The 16,738-nt window shown below is 44.5% G+C and overlaps 12 non-coding genes across 12 annotated transcripts; 6 read left to right on the top strand and 6 right to left on the bottom strand.

Moving 5' to 3' along the window:
* Positions 1-571: 571 nt before the first annotated feature.
* On the bottom strand, positions 572-643 carry trnap-agg. Its single transcript has one exon. It is a non-coding gene; the product is annotated as a tRNA-Pro (tRNA).
* Positions 644-1,283: 640 nt separating this feature from the next.
* On the top strand, positions 1,284-1,355 carry trnaq-cug. Its single transcript has one exon. It is a non-coding gene; the product is annotated as a tRNA-Gln (tRNA).
* An 896-nt stretch (positions 1,356-2,251) lies between these two features.
* On the top strand, positions 2,252-2,334 carry trnal-cag. The gene has a single exon. It is a non-coding gene; the product is annotated as a tRNA-Leu (tRNA).
* A 328-nt stretch (positions 2,335-2,662) lies between these two features.
* trnap-ugg lies at positions 2,663-2,734 on the bottom strand. Its single transcript has one exon. It is a non-coding gene; the product is annotated as a tRNA-Pro (tRNA).
* Positions 2,735-3,426: 692 nt separating this feature from the next.
* On the bottom strand, positions 3,427-3,498 carry trnap-agg. Its single transcript has one exon. It is a non-coding gene; the product is annotated as a tRNA-Pro (tRNA).
* Positions 3,499-4,138: 640 nt separating this feature from the next.
* Positions 4,139-4,210, top strand: trnaq-cug. Its single transcript has one exon. It is a non-coding gene; the product is annotated as a tRNA-Gln (tRNA).
* An 896-nt stretch (positions 4,211-5,106) lies between these two features.
* Positions 5,107-5,189, top strand: trnal-cag. The gene has a single exon. It is a non-coding gene; the product is annotated as a tRNA-Leu (tRNA).
* Positions 5,190-5,517: 328 nt separating this feature from the next.
* On the bottom strand, positions 5,518-5,589 carry trnap-ugg. Its single transcript has one exon. It is a non-coding gene; the product is annotated as a tRNA-Pro (tRNA).
* A 692-nt stretch (positions 5,590-6,281) lies between these two features.
* trnap-agg lies at positions 6,282-6,353 on the bottom strand. Its single transcript has one exon. It is a non-coding gene; the product is annotated as a tRNA-Pro (tRNA).
* A 640-nt stretch (positions 6,354-6,993) lies between these two features.
* Positions 6,994-7,065, top strand: trnaq-cug. Its single transcript has one exon. It is a non-coding gene; the product is annotated as a tRNA-Gln (tRNA).
* An 896-nt stretch (positions 7,066-7,961) lies between these two features.
* On the top strand, positions 7,962-8,044 carry trnal-cag. The gene has a single exon. It is a non-coding gene; the product is annotated as a tRNA-Leu (tRNA).
* Positions 8,045-8,372: 328 nt separating this feature from the next.
* On the bottom strand, positions 8,373-8,444 carry trnap-ugg. The gene has a single exon. It is a non-coding gene; the product is annotated as a tRNA-Pro (tRNA).
* Positions 8,445-16,738: the final 8,294 nt, after the last annotated feature.

Genomic DNA, 16,738 nt, shown 5'->3' on the forward strand with positions numbered 1-16,738 from the left:
TCACAAAGGACTTACATTGATGAGGATTTATGCTTGCAACAGTTCAGTGAATGTTTTGTGTGGGATTTTGAATGTGGGACCTCTTTCAGCCAAAGTGAGAATTATACCTCAAGACCAACAAAAGTTACACATTTCTCCAGGGAAGCATGTCTGCTATCTCTTTATTTCTCAGACGTCTTCACTTTCATTCAAGATCCCTATTGATCATGGTTCACAGGTTCATAGAGTTTGCCACTTTAAATATGCAATACCACCACAGTCACAAACAACTTGCGTTAGTAAGGACGGAATTTATAGATGAGATAGTGCCGTTAAGGGCTTGTCTTGACTGTGTGAGTCAGGACACAGATAGAAGACATGCTTCCCTGGAGAAATGTGCAACTTTTGTTGGTCTTGAGGTATAATTCTCACTTTGGCTGAAAGTCAGTATATTTGGCAAGGACAAACTCAACGGCTGAAACACTACTCTGTGAAAGGCTTTTCCGAGATTTGAACCCAGGACCTTTCGCTGCCATCGCAAGGCCAACTAAACAGAGGTTGCAGGAGAGCGTGACGTCCTCACAGAAGAACGGGGCTCGTCCGGGATTTGAACCCGGGACCTCTCGCACCCTAAGCGAGAATCATACCCCTAGACCAACGAGCCACAATCTTTGCGCCATATTCTATGTAGGTGTCCTGTTACAGATTTTATGTGAGAAATATTACAATATCACCAGATGAAGTTAAAAAGAAAAAGGAAATTGGTAAAAGATACTGTTGGACTGTGTTTTTTGTTCTGTCTGTGAAGGTTCTTAGTCATCCAGGTCATTGTCAGGAGTTTGCTGTAGACATCTAGACTTGCTGGAGTTAGGTTGAAGATGTTTTAACGCTCATCCACGAGGCTTCTTCACTTCTGACTGTCTTGTGGACAGAAAGAAATCCAGGTATTTAGCCTCTATAGGCTGGATACATGTAAAGAGAACGTTACATTGAACAACGCAGGTCGTTCACACTCTGACCCACTTCCGGGTAGTTAGTTTCAACTGAGTCAAGTTGGGAATGACCGTCGTTGGGGTCACCTGAGAGACACCTCACAGAATAAAGTGTAAAAAATATCCAGCTTCTGACCAGAGTGGTATGATGTTTCGTGAAACAGCCCAGACCACAATCCAGATGAAAAGTTTTACCGAGAGACGTAGGATTCTCACCCACCACTCCAGGGAAAGACCGTCACCTGAATGCAGGGCCTTCCTGACTGTATACACTTTAAAAAAACATTTCAACTCCACCAGTGGCTTCCCAGTGGTTCCATGGTGTAATGGTTAGCACTCTGGACTCTGAATCCAGCAATCTGAGTTCAAATCTCGGTGGAGCCTGACTTTGAACAAAACCTGGGATTTACACTTGCCAAATTGATGAAGAATGAAATGAGGCATAGCTTGGAAAAAGACTGCAAGTTTGTCCTGTTGATGTGAGCAGCTCAGAAGTCCGAAAGCCTCCCAACAGATCCTGCTTCAGTGCCCCCTTTGGTATAATGGGGTGGGGAAGCTGACTAAAAGCTGTGTGCCTCACCTGCTGGAGTATCATTTGGCTCGTAAGAGAACAGTTGGTGGTTCAAATCCCTGCACACGTCAAGGACTGGCATACCCCATAAGCAAACAACTCGCGCCCATTCACACCCATTGCTGCCGTGGTTTACGCAGGCCCAGTTTCCTTGCCTTGCGTTTGATGTGTTTGCCCACTGGTGTGTGTGCGCAAATTGAACTACTAAATTCCACCCTCTTCAAACTTGCGTTACCACGTCTGTCACATTCAGTACATTTGGCAAGGACAAACTTCATGGTTGAAACACTGCTGTGTGAAAGGCTTTTCTGGGATTTGAACCCAGGACCTTTCACGGCCATTGCATTCATTTTCTTTTTATCAAGTGGTCTTGCTTGAGGTATGTTGAAGACATTTCACCTCTCATCCAAGAGACACACTCTGCTAATGTGTGTTGGCGTTCACCTTTGTTTGTCAGTGGTTGAGTGTTGACCCCTAATGGAAAAGAGCTAAGGGCAGCATTGTAGGTGACTAATAGTTGGTGTCTTAGGCCACCTTCTCTGTTGTGTGATGGTTTTCTAGGTTAAAAAAAGAAGATGATTTCATTCCTCTTCCAGACCATGTGTCCCCCTTGGCCAGAATGTGGACATTCTCGTCATCAAAAGAGTATCTTTTGTTCTGCAGATGCAAATGGGCAGCCCGGTCTGGACATGTCGCCGCCACCTGCCAAGTCAGGATGGCCGAGCGGTCCAAGGCGCTGCGTTCAGGTCGCAGTCTCCCATGGAGGCGTGGGTTCGAATCCCACTTCTGACAGGATACCTTTTGGGGCAGCCGGAATTAGCCTCATAACAGAACAGTTGGGATCTCAAATACCCAGACACGTCAACAACTGGCATAACCCATAGCAAACAACTCGGCCCCACTGCTCCTCGAGTTCCCTGCATTTGGTGTGCGTGTGCAAATTAAACGACTCTTTAAGCATGTGACATAAAAGCTTTGTTACATTAACTACATTTGGCAAAGACTGGACTACTTTCATGGTTGAAACAGTGCTGTCTGAAAGGCCTTTCTGCAAGAATCATACCGCAAGTCCAACGAGGTGGGAAGCTTCCAAATGTTACAGTTGGACCACACCTGCAGAGGGCTCGTCCGGGATTTGAACCCGGGACCTCTCGCACCCAAAGCGAGAATCATACCCCTAGACCAACGAGCCACAAGCTTTGTGCCATATTCTATGTAGGTGTCCTGGTACAGATTTTATGTGAGAAATACTCGTCAAGAATGGGTCACAGAGCTTTTGAGTCTACATCTGCAAACCCGCAATTCCACCTCAGTCACAAAGGACTTACATTGATGAGGATTTATGCTTGCAACAGTTCAGTGAATGTTTTGTGTGGGATTTTGAATGTGGGACCTCTTTCAGCCAAAGTGAGAATTATACCTCAAGACCAACAAAAGTTACACATTTCTCCAGGGAAGCATGTCTGCTATCTCTTTATTTCTCAGACGTCTTCACTTTCATTCAAGATCCCTATTGATCATGGTTCACAGGTTCATAGAGTTTGCCACTTTAAATATGCAATACCACCACAGTCACAAACAACTTGCGTTAGTAAGGACGGAATTTATAGATGAGATAGTGCCGTTAAGGGCTTGTCTTGACTGTGTGAGTCAGGACACAGATAGAAGACATGCTTCCCTGGAGAAATGTGCAACTTTTGTTGGTCTTGAGGTATAATTCTCACTTTGGCTGAAAGTCAGTATATTTGGCAAGGACAAACTCAACGGCTGAAACACTACTGTGTGAAAGGCTTTTCCGAGATTTGAACCCAGGACCTTTCGCTGCCATCGCAAGGCCAACTAAACAGAGGTTGCAGGAGAGCGTGACGTCCTCACAGAAGAACGGGGCTCGTCCGGGATTTGAACCCGGGACCTCTCGCACCCTAAGCGAGAATCATACCCCTAGACCAACGAGCCACAATCTTTGCGCCATATTCTATGTAGGTGTCCTGTTACAGATTTTATGTGAGAAATATTACAATATCACCAGATGAAGTTAAAAAGAAAAAGGAAATTGGTAAAAGATACTGTTGGACTGTGTTTTTTGTTCTGTCTGTGAAGGTTCTTAGTCATCCAGGTCATTGTCAGGAGTTTGCTGTAGACATCTAGACTTGCTGGAGTTAGGTTGAAGATGTTTTAACGCTCATCCACGAGGCTTCTTCACTTCTGACTGTCTTGTGGACAGAAAGAAATCCAGGTATTTAGCCTCTATAGGCTGGATACATGTAAAGAGAACGTTACATTGAACAACGCAGGTCGTTCACACTCTGACCCACTTCCGGGTAGTTAGTTTCAACTGAGTCAAGTTGGGAATGACCGTCGTTGGGGTCACCTGAGAGACACCTCACAGAATAAAGTGTAAAAAATATCCAGCTTCTGACCAGAGTGGTATGATGTTTCGTGAAACAGCCCAGACCACAATCCAGATGAAAAGTTTTACCGAGAGACGTAGGATTCTCACCCACCACTCCAGGGAAAGACCGTCACCTGAATGCAGGGCCTTCCTGACTGTATACACTTTAAAAAAACATTTCAACTCCACCAGTGGCTTCCCAGTGGTTCCATGGTGTAATGGTTAGCACTCTGGACTCTGAATCCAGCAATCTGAGTTCAAATCTCGGTGGAGCCTGACTTTGAACAAAACCTGGGATTTACACTTGCCAAATTGATGAAGAATGAAATGAGGCATAGCTTGGAAAAAGACTGCAAGTTTGTCCTGTTGATGTGAGCAGCTCAGAAGTCCGAAAGCCTCCCAACAGATCCTGCTTCAGTGCCCCCTTTGGTATAATGGGGTGGGGAAGCTGACTAAAAGCTGTGTGCCTCACCTGCTGGAGTATCATTTGGCTCGTAAGAGAACAGTTGGTGGTTCAAATCCCTGCACACGTCAAGGACTGGCATACCCCATAAGCAAACAACTCGCGCCCATTCACACCCATTGCTGCCGTGGTTTACGCAGGCCCAGTTTCCTTGCCTTGCGTTTGATGTGTTTGCCCACTGGTGTGTGTGCGCAAATTGAACTACTAAATTCCACCCTCTTCAAACTTGCGTTACCACGTCTGTCACATTCAGTACATTTGGCAAGGACAAACTTCATGGTTGAAACACTGCTGTGTGAAAGGCTTTTCTGGGATTTGAACCCAGGACCTTTCACGGCCATTGCATTCATTTTCTTTTTATCAAGTGGTCTTGCTTGAGGTATGTTGAAGACATTTCACCTCTCATCCAAGAGACACACTCTGCTAATGTGTGTTGGCGTTCACCTTTGTTTGTCAGTGGTTGAGTGTTGACCCCTAATGGAAAAGAGCTAAGGGCAGCATTGTAGGTGACTAATAGTTGGTGTCTTAGGCCACCTTCTCTGTTGTGTGATGGTTTTCTAGGTTAAAAAAAGAAGATGATTTCATTCCTCTTCCAGACCATGTGTCCCCCTTGGCCAGAATGTGGACATTCTCGTCATCAAAAGAGTATCTTTTGTTCTGCAGATGCAAATGGGCAGCCCGGTCTGGACATGTCGCCGCCACCTGCCAAGTCAGGATGGCCGAGCGGTCCAAGGCGCTGCGTTCAGGTCGCAGTCTCCCATGGAGGCGTGGGTTCGAATCCCACTTCTGACAGGATACCTTTTGGGGCAGCCGGAATTAGCCTCATAACAGAACAGTTGGGATCTCAAATACCCAGACACGTCAACAACTGGCATAACCCATAGCAAACAACTCGGCCCCACTGCTCCTCGAGTTCCCTGCATTTGGTGTGCGTGTGCAAATTAAACGACTCTTTAAGCATGTGACATAAAAGCTTTGTTACATTAACTACATTTGGCAAAGACTGGACTACTTTCATGGTTGAAACAGTGCTGTCTGAAAGGCCTTTCTGCAAGAATCATACCGCAAGTCCAACGAGGTGGGAAGCTTCCAAATGTTACAGTTGGACCACACCTGCAGAGGGCTCGTCCGGGATTTGAACCCGGGACCTCTCGCACCCAAAGCGAGAATCATACCCCTAGACCAACGAGCCACAACCTTTGTGCCATATTCTATGTAGGTGTCCTGGTACAGATTTTATGTGAGAAATACTCGTCAAGAATGGGTCACAGAGCTTTTGAGTCTACATCTGCAAACCCGCAATTCCACCTCAGTCACAAAGGACTTACATTGATGAGGATTTATGCTTGCAACAGTTCAGTGAATGTTTTGTGTGGGATTTTGAATGTGGGACCTCTTTCAGCCAAAGTGAGAATTATACCTCAAGACCAACAAAAGTTACACATTTCTCCAGGGAAGCATGTCTGCTATCTCTTTATTTCTCAGACGTCTTCACTTTCATTCAAGATCCCTATTGATCATGGTTCACAGGTTCATAGAGTTTGCCACTTTAAATATGCAATACCACCACAGTCACAAACAACTTGCGTTAGTAAGGACGGAATTTATAGATGAGATAGTGCCGTTAAGGGCTTGTCTTGACTGTGTGAGTCAGGACACAGATAGAAGACATGCTTCCCTGGAGAAATGTGCAACTTTTGTTGGTCTTGAGGTATAATTCTCACTTTGGCTGAAAGTCAGTATATTTGGCAAGGACAAACTCAACGGCTGAAACACTACTGTGTGAAAGGCTTTTCCGAGATTTGAACCCAGGACCTTTCGCTGCCATCGCAAGGCCAACTAAACAGAGGTTGCAGGAGAGCGTGACGTCCTCACAGAAGAACGGGGCTCGTCCGGGATTTGAACCCGGGACCTCTCGCACCCTAAGCGAGAATCATACCCCTAGACCAACGAGCCACAATCTTTGCGCCATATTCTATGTAGGTGTCCTGTTACAGATTTTATGTGAGAAATATTACAATATCACCAGATGAAGTTAAAAAGAAAAAGGAAATTGGTAAAAGATACTGTTGGACTGTGTTTTTTGTTCTGTCTGTGAAGGTTCTTAGTCATCCAGGTCATTGTCAGGAGTTTGCTGTAGACATCTAGACTTGCTGGAGTTAGGTTGAAGATGTTTTAACGCTCATCCACGAGGCTTCTTCACTTCTGACTGTCTTGTGGACAGAAAGAAATCCAGGTATTTAGCCTCTATAGGCTGGATACATGTAAAGAGAACGTTACATTGAACAACGCAGGTCGTTCACACTCTGACCCACTTCCGGGTAGTTAGTTTCAACTGAGTCAAGTTGGGAATGACCGTCGTTGGGGTCACCTGAGAGACACCTCACAGAATAAAGTGTAAAAAATATCCAGCTTCTGACCAGAGTGGTATGATGTTTCGTGAAACAGCCCAGACCACAATCCAGATGAAAAGTTTTACCGAGAGACGTAGGATTCTCACCCACCACTCCAGGGAAAGACCGTCACCTGAATGCAGGGCCTTCCTGACTGTATACACTTTAAAAAAACATTTCAACTCCACCAGTGGCTTCCCAGTGGTTTCATGGTGTAATGGTTAGCACTCTGGACTCTGAATCCAGCAATCTGAGTTCAAATCTCGGTGGAGCCTGACTTTGAACAAAACCTGGGATTTACACTTGCCAAATTGATGAAGAATGAAATGAGGCATAGCTTGGAAAAAGACTGCAAGTTTGTCCTGTTGATGTGAGCAGCTCAGAAGTCCGAAAGCCTCCCAACAGATCCTGCTTCAGTGCCCCCTTTGGTATAATGGGGTGGGGAAGCTGACTAAAAGCTGTGTGCCTCACCTGCTGGAGTATCATTTGGCTCGTAAGAGAACAGTTGGTGGTTCAAATCCCTGCACACGTCAAGGACTGGCATACCCCATAAGCAAACAACTCGCGCCCATTCACACCCATTGCTGCCGTGGTTTACGCAGGCCCAGTTTCCTTGCCTTGCGTTTGATGTGTTTGCCCACTGGTGTGTGTGCGCAAATTGAACTACTAAATTCCACCCTCTTCAAACTTGCGTTACCACGTCTGTCACATTCAGTACATTTGGCAAGGACAAACTTCATGGTTGAAACACTGCTGTGTGAAAGGCTTTTCTGGGATTTGAACCCAGGACCTTTCACGGCCATTGCATTCATTTTCTTTTTATCAAGTGGTCTTGCTTGAGGTATGTTGAAGACATTTCACCTCTCATCCAAGAGACACACTCTGCTAATGTGTGTTGGCGTTCACCTTTGTTTGTCAGTGGTTGAGTGTTGACCCCTAATGGAAAAGAGCTAAGGGCAGCATTGTAGGTGACTAATAGTTGGTGTCTTAGGCCACCTTCTCTGTTGTGTGATGGTTTTCTAGGTTAAAAAAAGAAGATGATTTCATTCCTCTTCCAGACCATGTGTCCCCCTTGGCCAGAATGTGGACATTCTCGTCATCAAAAGAGTATCTTTTGTTCTGCAGATGCAAATGGGCAGCCCGGTCTGGACATGTCGCCGCCACCTGCCAAGTCAGGATGGCCGAGCGGTCCAAGGCGCTGCGTTCAGGTCGCAGTCTCCCATGGAGGCGTGGGTTCGAATCCCACTTCTGACAGGATACCTTTTGGGGCAGCCGGAATTAGCCTCATAACAGAACAGTTGGGATCTCAAATACCCAGACACGTCAACAACTGGCATAACCCATAGCAAACAACTCGGCCCCACTGCTCCTCGAGTTCCCTGCATTTGGTGTGCGTGTGCAAATTAAACGACTCTTTAAGCATGTGACATAAAAGCTTTGTTACATTAACTACATTTGGCAAAGACTGGACTACTTTCATGGTTGAAACAGTGCTGTCTGAAAGGCCTTTCTGCAAGAATCATACCGCAAGTCCAACGAGGTGGGAAGCTTCCAAATGTTACAGTTGGACCACACCTGCAGAGGGCTCGTCCGGGATTTGAACCCGGGACCTCTCGCACCCAAAGCGAGAATCATACCCCTAGACCAACGAGCCACAATCCTTGTGCCATATTCTATGTAGGTGTCCTGTTACAGATTTTATGTGAGAAATTATCGTCGAGAATGGGTCACAGAGCTTTTGAGTCTACATCTGCAAACAGCTGACTAAAGACTGTCTGCTTCTGTTGTGCCTCACCTGAAATCACTCTTGTCAAACAGTATGTAGAAGGGGTGGCTGTGTCTGCTTGAAATACAGACACAGTGAGGAGCTGTCGCACATTTGTAAAGATTTAAACATCCTCTATGCGACGGCCGGGAATCAAACCCAGGTCAACTGCTTGGAAGGCAGCTATGCTTACCATTACACCACCATCACTCGACATGTATGGAAGAGGTAAGGCTTTATGACAGCGAGTCACAGAATTTAATCAATGCTACCCTTGTCTCCAGGCATTGCTCTGTGGACATTGAGTTTGTGATTGTGAGATGCAGACCCTTCTACCTGCCCAGGGAATTCACCACCGTCACCATTGTTGCTGCGTACATTCCACCCAGCGCTAACACCAAGCAAGCGCTAAGTATCCTCTACAGTGCCATCAGTGACATGCAAACCACACACCCGGAGGGCGTTTTCATTGTTGCTGGGGACTTTAACCAGGCCAACCTGAAGACTGTTCTTCCAAAATTCCATCAGCATGTGGATTTTGCTACCAGAGGGAAAAACACCCTGGACTTAGTCTACACCAACATCAAGAAGGCCTTCAGAGCATTCCCTTGCCCCCACCTCGGCTCCTCAGACCATCTCTCTGTTATGCTAATTCCAGCATATCAGCCCCTACTCACCAGAGAAAAGCCTGCTGTGAAGAAGGTGAGAGTGTGGGCATCAAGACCGTCACTACAAAGCCACACCCTCACCCTGCCAAGACGACGAACAACTTCTTTGGGAGATTTGAAGCTCTGAACAACACCCCCGCGAGGAAAGCCACCCCCCACCACGATGAACAGGCACTCAGGCTCGAAACCACTGCTGTACGGAGAGCCCTGAGAAAAGTTAACGCACGGAAATCATCTGGCCCTGATAACATCCCAGGACGGCTGATCAAGGAGTGCGCAGACCAGCTGGCCCGCATGCTCACAGACATCTTCAACATGTCACTGACCCAGGCCGTTGTTCCCCTGTGCTTTAAGTCTGCCACGATCATCCTAGTGCCCAAGATACAAACCATCACATGCCTTAATGACTTTCGCCCTGTTGCACTAACAACAACCATCATGAAGTGCTTCAAGCAGGTGGTTAAGGACCACATCATTTCCATAATTTTTCATCATGCGTCCCACTCCAGTTTGCGTACCAACCTAACCACTCCACTGAGGACGCCATCACCACTGCTCTCCATCTGAGCCTGGAGCATCTGGAGATGCTGTTTCTGGACTTCAGCTCAGCATTCAACACGATCATCCCCCAGGACCTGGTACACAAACTGCAACTGGCTGCTGGACTTCCTCACCGACAGAAACCAGTCTGTCCGCATGGGTAACAATACCTCAAGTGTCATCTCCCTGAGCACCGGTTCCCCACAGGGCTGCGTCCTGAGTCCCCTGCTGTTCACCCTGATGACCCACGACTGTCGTCCCAGGTACAACACCAACCACATCCTAAAATATGCGGACGACACAACAGTTGTGGGCCTTATTCAGGACAACAACGAACTGACCTACAGAGAGGAAGTGCGACATCTGGTGGACTGGTGCAGGGTGAACAACCTGCTCCTGAATATTGACAAAACAAAAGAGATCATCGTCGACTTCAGAAGATCCCGACCCAGCCATACACCACTCCTCATCAATGGCACAACTGTGGAGGTCGTCAGCAGTACCAAGTTCCTGGGGGTTCACATCACAGACAACCTCAGCTGGACACTTCACACCACCTCCCTGGTGAAGAAAGCCCAGCAGGGCCTACACTTCCTGCGACGGATGAGAAGGGGGTCTCTACCCCCTCCCATCCTCTCCCCCTTCTACAGAGGGACCATCGAGAGCCTGCTGACCAGTGGCATCTCCGTATGGTCTGGGAGCTGCAAGGCCTCCGACTGGAAGTCTCTGCAAAGGGTGGTGAGAACAGCGGAGAAGATCATTAGGACTCCACTCCCAGGTTAAGGTTAAGTTATCCTTATTCTTTGTAAATCTAGAAAAGGTAAGGATATAAATATATCTTAAAAAGTTTTGCTGTGGATTATAAATAGGGTTTCATTAAACCAAACAATTTTGTACTGTTACCCGGGGGCCGGATTAGACCCTCTGATGGGCCGTATATTGACATATGTTTGATATAGAGTTGCATGATACCCCGCGGTGCCAAATTGCTTCTCAATGCAGTAGCATAATTGTCAAATAGATTTTTTTTAAAGACAGTGGATTTGTTATCCCAAGTTAATTATTTATATTAGTTAAACATAATGGAAGTGAAGATAGGCCTGTAGCAAACATCAACAACTCCTCCAGGGACACAACAGCCATGATCTCTGAAAGAAAAAGTTAATGTGATGTGTTGCATTAAGCTCTGCATTTTTGATAGGACTTTTGTTTTGTAAGCATCAAATGAACAGCATGGAAAACTTCTGTGATAAACCTTCACAGTCCTGAAGAAAATCTGCCCAGAATCCAAGAGCCTGGGACTCTTTCTGTCACTTGTTGCTTCCAGTTGGACTAAGGTCTGGTCTGAACATGTTTTCCATGTCTGCTGTTGTCAGCTTCTTGTCAGTATGGCACAAGACAGGAGCTAACGCACTGGGATGATGCTTGAGTGCAGTCAAGAATTGCAGGCTTGCTAGTCCATCTTTGAACCTATACATTAGAAGAAATGATAAAGAAACAGAAGGTTTATCACAGAATGACCTAGTCTCCAGACTTATTGAGTAAACAAACCAAATGAACTCAAAAACCATGAAAAATAAAAACATTTAAAATATGTTTTAAATATTTTTAAGGTGAGATCTTTTACGCAAGATGCTGTAAACAATGTCATTAATAATGACATAATGATATGGAGGTGGGCTTTATTTATTATTAATGTTTTTTTCCAACAGTAAAAAACAACGGAATATTGAGGAGGGTTTATAGTAAGCATTTAATAATGTAAAACTTTACTCACCTTAACTTTCTCTTTTTCCTTTTTTATTTGACCCCATTTTACCCAAAGAAAACTCTTGAAAACAGGACCACCAGACAAATATATATATACATATGTACAGTATACATATATATAGTTAGCCTGTGTCTGGTGGTCCTGTGTTCAAGCATGTCATGTACTTACCAATCTAAACAGTTTATTTTCGGCCATTATTTGTGTCTCTATGCAAGGTTAACAGTTTCACGATATAACAAGATAAATAATCACATAATAACGTTTAAAACATAACGTTATAAGTAAATGTTCATGTAATATAGTAAAACATTTCACATTATTGAACAATACATAATACAAATCGCCGCAGGCTAACACGGCGCCATTGTTATCTTACCTGACAGCATTGCTTCGGTGTCTTTAGTGTCAAAAACATTCTTCAGCTTCTTGCCACACCGCTACAGAATTTGGCCATTATCCCCTCGATGACCTCCTGGCCAGAATGAGAGCAATCATCAAAATGTAAAACATCATCTGTAGTTCAGCTTCACCTTCCCTGAACTTTCGTCCAATCAGTGACTCGTTTGTCATTGGCAACACGTCCAATCAGTGACGGGCTCTACTGACTCTTTTGTCCCGCCTCTTCCGGTATAAGTTAATGTTGTACTGCTTCATCTGAATGTTGTGATTTCCACTTTTTCAGCCACCGTATATATTTTATCATCTTCGACCTAACTTCAGCAAGTCTAGTTGTCTACAGCAAACTCCTGACAATAACCTGGATGACTAAGAACCTTCACAGACAGAACATAAAACATAGTCCAACAGTATCTTTTCCAAATTTCTCTTTTCTTTTTAACTTAATCTGGTGATACTGTAATATTTCTCACATAAAATCTGTAACAGGACACCTATATAGAACGGGTTCAAATCCCAGATGAGGCCTGCACAGCAGCGGTCCCCAACCTTTTTTGCGCCACAGACAATATTTTCACGGACCGGCCTTTAATAAATAAATACAAGAAAATAAAATGATACGACCAACACAAAAACTGTGGTATTTTGTAAATATAATAAAAAATGTGAATCCACTTTATTAGCAGCGTCCCCTGTGAAATGTGCCAACAACATACCAAGTGTAACATCCTCTCTGCCCCCAACGCTCTTTGGTCACTATGGTAACACTTAAACATGCCTTTAAAATAAGATACACCACAAAACAAATATAAAGTACATGAAAATATATAACTGACTATAACACTAATCAATGAGAGCCCTGAGCGTGTTTCTCTGCAAGGAGACGGTCCCATCTAGGGGTAATGGGAGACAATGACACCCAAATTGTGTTGCTTATGTTCAGTCTACTCCGTAATTTTGTTTTGGTTGCTGTGACTGCAGAAAACCCGGCTTCACACAGATATGATGTTGGAAATGGCAACAGGGTTTTCAGTGCTGGCAATCTCAGGGTATTCTGCCATGACTTTTATCCAGAATACCGGCAAAGTTGATGTCTCGAACATACTTTTAAGGCCGCCATCATATGTGATCTCCAGCAGTTGATCTTCTTCTTGCACAGACATGCATATTGAAAAATGGGTCACAGATCCATTCCTTGTCAGTTCGTGGGTCTTTTGTGGGTTGGAAGTAGCGCTCGAACTCTTTGTCACTGAAATGTGCTGTCAGTGGTGACTTCTTTTCATTTTTCATCTAGCCAGCATTTCTCTGTGAATGACACAATGGCCGTTTCTCAATATCCATACTTGCGTACTTGTGCGTACTCCCGTACTTGTGAAAACGTCATCAGCCTCAGTCCAAGTGCTGTTCCAATTCTCAAGTAAGCAAACAGCGAGGACAGTTCTCAAGCCCGGAAGTGTTCTCGCTCCACCCATTTTTATCAAGTTTGCATCGGAGGTGACTTAAGCTTACTTGGGATGGCCATGTATCCCAGAATACATTTCGGCGGAGCATAGCAGCAGATAATAGAAATATAAATATTTTTCTGTGTCCCAGAACAAAGTTTTAACATCATTTGAGCCGATACTTAGTAAGCTCCATACTTGGTAAAAAGCGAGAACACTTCCGGGTTTGAGCACCGTCCTCGCTGTTCGCTTACTTGAGAAAAGAACAGCACTTGGACAGACGTTTGACTTGACGACATGACGTTTTCACAGGTACGGGAGTACGCAAGTACGCACAAGTATGGATAAGTATAGATAAGTATGGATATTGAGAAACGGCCTGAGTCTCTTTCAGTGCAATGTTTTCTTGCAGGTCAATTAGCTCACTTTGCAGTGAAGCAGCTGTGGCCCATGGAAAGATTTGTTGTGAACTCTCTCACATCTCTGACCAGAAATGGATTGTCCTCCGCCTGGTTCTGCGCATTCTGCGCTCCAATCCACTCAGCTCCATCATAAATTTTCACCCGCTACACTCGCTCACCACTCTGCTCAAAAAAAATATATTATATATATATATATATATTCACAAATAAAACATGAACTTGGCCGTTTTTCCCCAGGCTAAGTATTTTCATTTCATTTAAAAAATACCACAACCGAACTCAACTAAGACTTAAGGGTAAGGTTTTGTTTTTAAGCCGACAAAAACAGTGAGACAGTAGCTAGCGACCGGAAATTGGAGTGGGAGATAAGGCTCAGCTCCACCTTTCAAAAAAATTCCAGCTCCTCGCTCAACACAAAATCCTTCCTCTCCGCACTCCTCTCCGCTTCCACTCATAGCTGAGATGAAAGCTCTTGAAAAAAGCCAACCAGAATCCTACAGATTCCTGAGAGAGGGAGGGTTTATTGTGTGATGCTCAGACAACAGAAACTTCAACTGTGTGGCCACTGATCAAGCACTTGATCAGTGCGCTGAAAAGATGGCTCATCACAAGACATCCAGTCACCAGTGAGTAGAGCAATGCAATGATAGAGATTTGCAATGGAGACACACATACAGGTACAACAAAATCCCACAAAGAGCATGGATCAGCCCACATGGACAAGGATGAGAGGGAAATAGTACAGATAATGGATTTTGTACAAGACAGGCAGAACCCTTTTGATTTGGAGAAAGTTCCAGATGAGCTAATCACGATTGCAAGTGGTCATGTTGCATCACAAAAAGTGAAAAAAGATCCCTCAAGCTTTCTGGAATATGGAGAAAAGGTAAATACAGCCTTCGTAGAGTAACGACTAAAGAGTGAAAAACATACAAAAAAGATGTATTGAAACCAGTAAGTCTATAAAGCTTCAAATGTATTCAGACGTGCTCTTCAGGAGACTCCTGGCCATTTCAAAACAAAGAGACGTGTCATTGGAAAATGTAATGTCTCACAAGTTGACTTCCGTCCCACTCTCTCTTCTATGATTATGGAGAGATGAGGAAAACCACAAAAGCTGACTTAGCAAAGAAACTGCTGTCTGTGGACGTGAAGCAAGTGCTGCCTGAGATCACAGCAAAATTGGCCTATATCTCTGATGGCATGGCATGTTTGGATCATCTCAAGTCTCCATGCATGCAGGGCATGGAATGAGAGAGAGGTATGTCCCCATCAACACCATGGCAGACAAACTCGAAAATGTCCAGCTGACTTCCAGCATGTCATGTGTGTAAGAGAAAAACTTATTATTTGGCCTTCTTTGAAATTAAACCTAAACAAATCAACTCTCTAGTCACAAAGGCCTTAGTGTAGCACTGGCACCAGTCATTTGTCTACAGAGTGTGCCTCTTTGCATTTTCATTGTGCCTAACCTGACTGGGGCAGAGGACTGACAACTCAACTATATAGTCCTCCCGAAGGTCAGCTCTATGTATCAGCAGAGAAAGGCTTTCAAACCCTTTAAATATCCTAACTCTGGAACTCACAGGCAGACTGACAGAGGATGCCCAACTGTTAACATCTACTTGTTCATGTTAGGCATTGTCTCAGTTCTCCGCATCTGAGCTGCTTCTAAAAGGCTTTTCAAGTTAACTCATCTCTGACTCCAGAAACTTAAATGTTGCGGCTTTGTGGAGTGGTGCGCAAAACCGGTGCATATGCTGTTGAAGCATGGCTGCTAGCTGTGCAGTATCGTTGGCATTTTGCTGTCATTCTGCCCATAGCAGCACAAGATTTGTCCCCCTTCCAGTTCACACTGAACATCATAAAAGGGCTCCAAGAATGACGCATTAAAAGAAAGTGAATGTTATATAACACTCATATGCATGCATGCTTTTGGTTTAAAACCTATTAGTTATGTCTTCCAAACTCTCTCCCAGAACTACTTTTCTTAGAACCAGGCAAGATCTCCAAACCGGAGTCTAATTAAATGCTTTAATAACATTGTATCCACTCTACTCCTGGGGTCTGTGTCATACAACTTAAATCTCACACTACACTGCTCCTCCACTCCCTTCACTGGCTTCCTGTAGCTGCTCGCATCCACTTCAAGACTCCACTTCTTGAAGTGCTTGCGTTCCATGCTACAAACTGATCCGGTCCAGTCTACATCCAGGACATGATCATACCTTACACCCCAGCCCGCCCACTCCACTCACTGAGAGGATCGCAGAGTAATGCGCCGGACTCACAACTGTTCACTGTCCTGGCTCCCATAGCTGGTGGTGGAACGAGCTTCCACCACCAGCTATAAACACATCTCTTTCAACTCTACCTCGACTAAGACGACGGAGACACAAAAGAAAAATGTACTTACATATACATCGCACTTATAAGTAGTAATTTATAGTTTGGCTTACAGCACTTACTTACTTCAAGCTTAAATTGCTTTGAATAAAAGTGTTTGCGTCAAATGACATGTAATGTAATTTAACTTAATGTTCAAAAATCCAAACTATCCCTTTAAACCAGGCTTTTGCATGTAAGCTGTGCTCATAAAGGACAATGGAGATCACAGCCACACTGGGCCTGGGGCCCCCAATGACAGCATCCTCCACATTCTGTCACTCTAAACGTCATTTTTATAATTAGTGATGACAACACTGTATAAATCTTTTTTTGGGCTCGATTTCTGATTGTTGAGTCTTCTTCTTTTCTGCTTCTTCTCACAAGTAACCTCTGATCAATGAATATTAATCTGGAGTGTTTTCCTCACTTTTTATGGATAAGTGTGGGCGTTATTCGAAGCCCGGAAAAGCTGTGCTGCATTACGAGTTGATTGTAAAGATATAAAGAGAAACTGGTATGGTTATATAAATCAAAAAAAAAATCCTGTGTTTCATTA

This window comes from Solea senegalensis, linkage group LG3 (genome assembly GCF_019176455.1).
Source record: "Solea senegalensis isolate Sse05_10M linkage group LG3, IFAPA_SoseM_1, whole genome shotgun sequence".
Lineage (NCBI taxonomy): Eukaryota > Metazoa > Chordata > Actinopteri > Pleuronectiformes > Soleidae > Solea > Solea senegalensis.